This window comes from Micropterus dolomieu, linkage group LG10, assembly GCF_021292245.1.
Source record: "Micropterus dolomieu isolate WLL.071019.BEF.003 ecotype Adirondacks linkage group LG10, ASM2129224v1, whole genome shotgun sequence".
NCBI classification, from domain to species: Eukaryota; Metazoa; Chordata; class Actinopteri; order Centrarchiformes; family Centrarchidae; genus Micropterus; species Micropterus dolomieu.
In genome coordinates, this window is record NC_060159.1 from 9,042,545 (window position 1) to 9,050,423 (window position 7,879).

The window sequence follows — 7,879 nt, forward strand, 5'->3', positions numbered from 1 at the left end:
GTTGACTGATGCTTCGGAGTCGAGCAGGAGGAAAGCCTGGGAAGACTAGAGGGGTCCCAAAACACGGTGTCCTGGATGTTAGCGGTTGTGCTAAGAGAAACAATCTGTTTGGCTTGTACTGAAGCCACATCCATAAAGCCAGTCAGCAGGGAATCTTTCTCTTTGAGTTCCTCTGAAAGTCGTCGGATGTCTTCCATAAGGTCAGCAATCTTTTTGTTCGCTTTCTTAAGGAGTGAGCAGTCCTCATGGGGCAGAGTTATCTCGGCTATCATAGTCACCGGAGCTTTGTTGTGGTCAGTAGCGTTGATCGCGTTTTTAGGTCATCTAGCTTAAAATCCATGTCGGATGACTAAAATCCTTAACCCACGTAAAACTTAAATAAAGTTAAGTTAAATAAAAAGGATATAAAAAATGTAACTGAAAAAAAAGAGTGGATTAAAACTGGATAAGAGTCCGGTTTAAGACGGAGCTTCCGACAGGTGGCTACAGACGCCAACGCATGCGCAGAGTGCAGATTACGTCAGCAATTACATATAGTATGGCATGATTTAATTGCTTATTTAAATTTACCGTTGGCAAGGTCACGGAGTCTATCGCTGTCACCTTTTTTGGGATGAGATGTATAACTGTTAGCTAACTGTTTGCCTTCTTAGCATGAAGCTTGACTGGTATGAGAGACCAGAAATGACATATCTATAAATAAATAAATAAATGCAGAAATAAATTTAAATTACCAATATTTTTGTAATAAAAAAAGGCTAATGCTGTATTTATATATGCATTTCTACATGCATTTATTTATTTATTTCTACATTTATTTTTCCCTGCGCCTGTATGCTAATAGAGTGGGTGGTGCCAACATCAGTCTGAAGCAGGATTGGTTAGCTGGGTGCCGCATTACAAACCAGACAGAAGCAAGTGATTCATCTTGACAAAAGCCAGCTACACAGTAGATTCCTTGTCAAAGTACATGGATTCTTCCATGGTTAGTAGTTTTTGTATTTAAAAGACTTGGTGAAAGAATTACTGCGGAAAGCCCCGTCCAACTTCTCTGGGATTTCAACCTTCAACCAACAGGAATTTTTACTGCGCCATTTTCCTTGTCGAAAGTCTGTGGTAACGTTAAGTGTCTCTAAATTACTTACTAAATCATTGTTTTGCATTTCAATAGAAGCCGCATTGTAGAACAACTTAATATTGATGTCCAGCTACACTGCAGCTGGCTGCATGTCTTAAAACACAGAATTCTGAAGGGCGAACGTGGCAGAGTTGATGGCTAACGTTAGCTCCAATGTGCCATTAAATACATGAGCAAAGCCCTTATAGGCAAAAGTACAGTGAAGTCCAGTTGGTAAATGCTCATTACTATAAGTGCAATAAAACCTTTACACGTAAAAAGCCTTAACGTTAATGTTATTAGTCCTGGCACCGAAACGCGGTCTTAAACTGGCCCGGGGCTACAGCTTACTGTTCAGGCTGCAGCCTCTGCTGCTCTGTGTCGGCTCCTGCGCGCGCGCACACACATACAGCGGCCAGCAGTGGCCGAGGCCGCAGTGAAGACTGTGTTGTGAAGGGGGCTCTAAACTACACCAGCTTACCACAGCTACGCTCGTTATTGTAAGTATGTGCAATAAAACCTTCGTGACTAAAAAGATATTACTTTATCAGTCCACCTGTGTGTAGTGTAAACATGTAGAAAGCATTATTTTAATCTGCACTGTCCAGTCGCTCATCCTCTGTGTGTTATACAAGCACAGCTAACGTTAGCTTGGCAATTAGCTAAATGTTACAAACAAGCTAAATTGAATTGTCTGTAACTTTAGTCTAACTGTTTAGCACATACAACAACCAAAAACCCTCATTCACAGCGAAACTCAGGTAGCTTCGTCAGACCAAGGAGGAGGCCTACAGAAGTGGGGACAGAATCTTGTACAACCAGGCCAGGAACACAATGACTAAAGAGGTCAAAGCTGCAAAGAGGTGCTATGCTGAAAAGCTAAATAACAGCTTTGCAGCCAACGACCCTGCGTCGTTGTGTAGAAGCCTACGGACACTCAGAAACTACAAGAGACCATCCCCCAACACTGCTGGTGCTCAACGACTGGCAGACGAGCTGAATGGTTTCTACTGTAGGTTTGAAAAGCCCAGAGTCACACCTCTCCCCCACTCCAACGCCATCTTCAAGCAGTCACCTTCCCCCTCTGACGTCTCACCTGCACTCAAGATCTGTGAAGAGGATGTGAGCCACCTCTTCCAAAGGCAGAAGATCAGGAAGGCTCCTGGACCTGACGGTGTCTCACCATCGTACCTGAAAATCTGTGCGGACCAGCTGGCCCCCATTTTCACTCAGATCTTCAACAAATCACTGGAGCTGTGTTCCCTCCTGCTTCAAACGCTCCACAGTCGTCCTGGTCCCAAAAAAACCCTCCATCTCTGGACTAAATGACTACAGGCCCGTCGCCCTGACATCTGTAGTCATGAAGTCCTTTGAAAGACTGGTGTTGGCCCACCTGGAGGACATTACAGTGTGAGGCTGGGAAACATCACATCCAGCACCCGGACTATCAGCACTGGCGCCCCCCAGGGGTGTGTGCTCTCCCCACTGCTCTTCTCCCTCTACACCAACGACCTCAGGGGACCCATCTGTCAAACTCCTGAAGTTTGCTGATGATACAACGGTCATCGGTCTCATCTGGGACGGTGATGAGTCAGCCTACAGACGGGAGGTTGATCAGCTGGCTCTCAGAACAACCTGGAGCTTAACACGCTCAAAACTGTGGAGATGACCGTGGACTTCAGGAGGAGCCCCCCCACTCTGACCCCCCATCACCATTCTAAACAGCACTATGTCTGCTGTGGGATCCACTATATCCCAGGACCTGAAGTGGGAGCCCAACACTGACACGTTCATCAAGAAGGCCCAGCAGAGGATGTACTTCCTGCGTCAGCTCAGGAAGCTCAACCTGCCTAAGTACCTGCTGATCCACTTCTACACAGCCATCATCCAGTCTGTCCTCTGCACCTCCATCACTGTCTGGTTTGGATCTGCCACCAAAAAGGACAGGAGCAGACTACAACGGACAGTCAGGACTGCAGAAAAAATAATCGGTGCCAACCTGCCCTCCATTCAGGACTTATACATTTCCAGAGTCAGGAAACGGGCAGGAAACATCACTGCAGATCCATCTCACCCCGGACACAACCTGTTCCAGCTTCTCCCCTCCGGTAGGCGCTACAGAGTACTGTACGCCAAAACCAACAGACACAGAAGCAGTTTCTTCCCACAAGCCATCACTCTGATGAACAGCTGACTTCTGACTCATGGTGTCAGGAACAGTTCCTGTGCAATAACCCAGTAACTCTGCCTGTAATCAGCCACCTGTCTACTGGTTTCCACTTATTTATTTATTTATTCACCATTCTCTATTTCAGTGCTGTTCATACTATGTCATATTGTATATACTGTATACCAGTACACCTACCTCAGGTCAAGGTCATAGGTCTTATTTATTTTTTCCAGCATCCTTTGCACTATGCTCCATCACACTGTATGCATGTATGTGTATGTGTACCTGTATATCATATCCACCTTCAACATGTACATAATGAGAATCATAGTTTACTCTTGCATCCTTTGCACTCTGATCACTGCACTACGTATTTGTCAATATGTCTATATTGTTTTGTTCATAGTGTGTATGTTAGTGTTGTCTATTCTGTAGTTTGTGTCTGATTTTATTATTATTTTTATTATTGTGTTATGGTATTATTGTACAAGTAAGCACATCGTGAGCAATGTACAATCCTGAGTCAAATTCCTTGTATGTGTACACATACCTGGCAATAAACTGATTCTGATTAGTTGGCACTGTAGCTTAAAATGCACACTGCTGTAAACTCAGCTGCTGGCTGAGATGAACCAGCTGCTCTTCTCTAAGGTTACCTGCTGGCAGTAACGTTAAATAACTGCAGAGAGGAGGAGGAGGACAGGAGGAAAGACTGAAACAGACATTTTCATTCTTTGTAAACATCACTCAGTACTGTGTCAGATATCGACTTTATATTGACTTTGCTGTTGTTAACATTAATTTTGCTGCTCTATAAACAACATTTAGTTGTATTTAGAATATTTAATACAAACCCTATATTGAATTTAAAAACAACCAGGCAGCCAAAATGCGCACTTCAATATTTTTTTATTTATGGAAAGTGATCATCTCAATATATAATAATGTTATCGTAGATTTTCCTCTCATCGTACAGGTTTGGTCTGTTGGTTGTTTGCTAGGATGGCTGAACACGCAAAATGGTCAAAGGCTCAGATACATTTCATGTAAAGCCAGAGATAGTGCTAGCAGTTAATATTTAGACTAATGAAGTGTTGCAGGCTGCAGTTGTTAATGCTGATTTGAAGTCAGTACATCAGAGAGCAGTAACTGTCTGTTGTGGTAATGCTAATAAGTTAAATATTAGATATATATACACACACAGTAAAATCATGCTTCAAAACAGTTACTCCTACTTTCTGCCGTAATGTAAATATTGAAGTTTACAGTGTGCAAGTGCTGTGCATTTAATTAGACATTCTCATTGGTGTACTTACAGTATAATTACAGTATAATGCACAATTATTCTGATTATGGCCAAATGTTTTTTCGATAAAGGTAAAATGTGTCACAAAACTGCATCATGATGAATTACTGTAGTTCTGAAAAGATGCCCTTTGAAGTTGACTAATTATGATTTATATGGCAATATCATGTTTTTACCACTAATTTGTCATGACCACTGATTAGTATCATGGTCAAAAGGTATCACTGAGTGTGTTTCGGGGTATACCCTTTGGTTATCTTGAGCATTTCATGTGGGATGACTCAGTTTGTGTTTTTTCCCTAAGCTTTCATCGAGTTCTCCATCCCAGCTGGCAGCGGAGGCATCAGAGTTTATGATAAGAAGGGGATGCAGACGTATCTGAAGAAGTAGCACAGCAACCTAATGCTGGTGTATTTACTATCAGATCTGACAACGGTAAACTTGATTCCCATTTCTTTCAGATAAGACCGAGTTATACTTTGGTTGTTAAAAACCAACAAATGGTGTTTGTTTGTTCTCTCCTCCCTCTCTCTCCTGAACTACACTTAGATTCCAACCTCTTCCAGCTCTTCCCAGTCCACCAGGCCACTGCTTGATGTCGTAACCAACTCAGCACTGTAGGTTTCAGCTTGTGGCTCAGATGTTACAGTCATCCTGGATGAGGAATGAAGCGCTTCCAGAAAACGAGAGAAGGTTGATAATGATGTCAAACAAGTAAATTGATGTGTAAAATGTATTTGTTGTGAGAGCCTCTTTTGCACAGATTTTTTTTTTTTTGTAGCTATTTCTGAAGGTGTATTTACTGTAAGTTGTTAATGATTATTTATTTTTAGTGAATATTGTCTTGTCTTCCACTCCTTTCACAGTTAATTGAATCGGCACTGACCAATAAACCTGGTGGAGGTCGTATCATCAAGGCGAAGAAAGCTCTGACAGACTCCTCACGGCAACAGATGGTTAAAGGATAATGTCAGTATTTTTAAACCTGGGCCCCATTTTCACACATTTTGGTGTTGAAATGACTCGTAGGTACAGAGAGTTTTAAATCAGTGTAGTAGATGGCCTCCAGGAGACATTCTGTTTTTAACAGAAAACTGAAATCTCAAAGACAATTCTCAATCTAAAACATGCAACACAGACAGACAGCAGGCACACTTTGGCATCACAACTTTCTCAGGGCTTATTTGGTAGATTTTGGTTAGAGTTGATTGGTAGATTCCAAATAATGGCATGATAATAACGTTTGTTATGTGCTACAATTGACCCTTTGCTAAGCCACGCCCCGAATACACAGCTGGCCAATCACAGCGCAGGACTCGCTCTAACTGAGGTGACACTTTTATGGCTGCGTTCCATTCACTCTAATGCAAAAGGAGTTGTTTTCTAGCTTTCTTCTGCCATATTTTTCCAAGATATGGTCAAACGCTGTTCCTGGGGCACTTGTAGTAGTTACAGCAGCTACCCAGAGAGGTTAAAAGGAGAAGTGCGATTTATTCTTTTTCCAAAACCTGCGTGTGGCAGGTGCAACTATACCTGTCCGACCCGCCCAAGTAAAGTATATGTTGAAAACACTTAAGTTAGTGCAAGCTGTAGGCTTATGTTTTGTAAATATTACACCTTTATATTTCAGCAAAAGTTGCACAACTTTCCCAAACCTTCAATGTAAATCACTCCCACTTGTCTGAACCCTTGCCCAGCTGTGTACCAGGAATAATCCGAACTCAGTGGAGTGCGATCTTTACTGTTTAACAAGATAAAAAATAAAAAGCAGTGTTTCATCTGAATGCTAACAGGTGCCTCGTGATGCTGACTGCTTTAGAAAGAACTTAAAAGTGTCTACATATGGTATATTTTACATGAAAAAGTCATTGTACTTACATCAAATGCAAGATTGTCGAGTCCACCGTTTTCTTTCCCTGAAGCCATTGCAACTGTAGTACAAAATGGACACTTATCTTTGGTTTCTTGAGGTGGAGTTCTCCTAACAAAAGGTGAATACAAAAATAAAACACAACCGCAGAGAAACAAAGAGGCAGACTAAATGCTGAGGAGGTACAGAGAAGGACAGAGTCATCTTCAGATCAGTTGGGAAATTACTCACTTGCAGTATTACCGTGTGTTGTTGGTGTTTTACTGGCGATGCAAAGTGATGGCACCTTGACCTGCTTTTAGTTTTCCTTATCACATTTACAGCTGGTAGTGGCTGTTCATCTCAGGACAAGGTTAAGCTCACTACTCACTTAGGTACATACGTATGTTAATCATTAATAGTGGACATGCTCCTCCATCTTAAAAAAAGCACTCTTCAAGACTCAAAAATGTAGTTGCTTTTTGATATATTTATATTATATTTTTATATTTGGGTGCTGAAGCAAAAAATGCTGAAAGGTGGAAATCATCAAACCTCACAGTTCACCTGGAACTTCTCAGGTCTCCACTTAAGATTTTTGATGCAGAGGTTAAAACTTCTAGAGTGGCATTTCTTGCTACTCTAGTTGAAAACAATCAATCCAACCCAAGAATGTTGTTCAATGTTGTGTCACTAATTCTCCCCGAGGCCAGATATTACATGCCGCCTCTCTTTCTTTCGTTAATCAGAAGACCTTAAAGATAATTTGTTATTTTGATTTCTTCCCATCAGATTCCTGTGCAGTTCCCCTCTTCTCATTTCATCCAATCTCTCCATCTCCACAACTATGGAAATGAAATACTCAGCATGTCCTTTAGATGTTCTTCCTGTAAAATTTATAAAAGATGTTTTTGACACAGCGAGCCCCTCTGTTTTGGCAAATTTTGCAAACTGTTCTCTGTCGTCAGGTTCCGCTGCTGAAATGCAAAGCACTTTGTAACTGTGTTTTGAAAGGTTCGATGTAAATAAAGTTTATTAATATTTCTATTATTACTTGCTATTTTCAGCAGGGTGGATTTCCTATTTGCGAGGGACGTACAATTCCTCTGATCAGTTCCTACTACATACATGTTCAATTGTCCCTTATAAGTTCTCATAGAAGAAAGGAGATGTACGTGTGTTATTAGTTGTTTTAAATACTGACTGACACAAAGATGGATGAATGGATTCACAGATAAAAATGAGGATGACAGGAAGTTTTTGGTTTTTGTTAATGGCTCCATAGCAGGAGAAATGATGTCTTCTCTTAAACAAGGGCAGGCTGCTTACTTTTTGAATTCACTCCGTTCATGTGAGAAAACTCTGAAGCTGACAATTTCAGCTTGATGGTTTGTTTGATTGTGGTTTGCATTTAGCGCTTTCCTCAAACTGTCACAG

At 41.4% G+C, this 7,879-nt stretch overlaps 1 protein-coding gene and 1 long non-coding RNA gene across 8 annotated transcripts in view; one reads left to right on the forward strand and one right to left on the reverse strand.

Annotated features, from left to right (window-relative positions):
* The window catches only part of LOC123978190 (solute carrier family 23 member 1-like), a 9,016-nt gene extending 8,083 nt beyond the window's left edge, over positions 1 to 933 (reverse strand). For 4 of the 5 annotated variants that reach the window (XM_046061351.1, XM_046061352.1, XM_046061349.1 and 1 more), the window contains exon 1: positions 906 to 933. The gene's annotated coding sequence lies outside the window, so the exon portion shown is untranslated. Of the gene's footprint in view, positions 1 to 570; positions 592 to 905 lie in introns of those variants that run through there. The other variant, XM_046061350.1, reaches the window with a different exon arrangement.
* LOC123978192 lies at positions 774 to 7,492 on the forward strand. Of its 3 annotated transcripts, none has more exons than XR_006826896.1 (5): positions 774 to 985; positions 4,898 to 5,028; positions 5,143 to 5,286; positions 5,460 to 5,562; positions 7,235 to 7,492. It is a non-coding gene; the product is annotated as an uncharacterized LOC123978192 (long non-coding RNA). The 3 variants fall into 3 exon arrangements; XR_006826897.1 differs by lacking the exon at positions 774 to 985 and adding an exon at positions 992 to 1,116; XR_006826895.1 differs by lacking the exon at positions 774 to 985 and adding an exon at positions 1,012 to 1,617.
* The last annotated feature ends 387 nt before the right edge of the window (positions 7,493 to 7,879 follow it).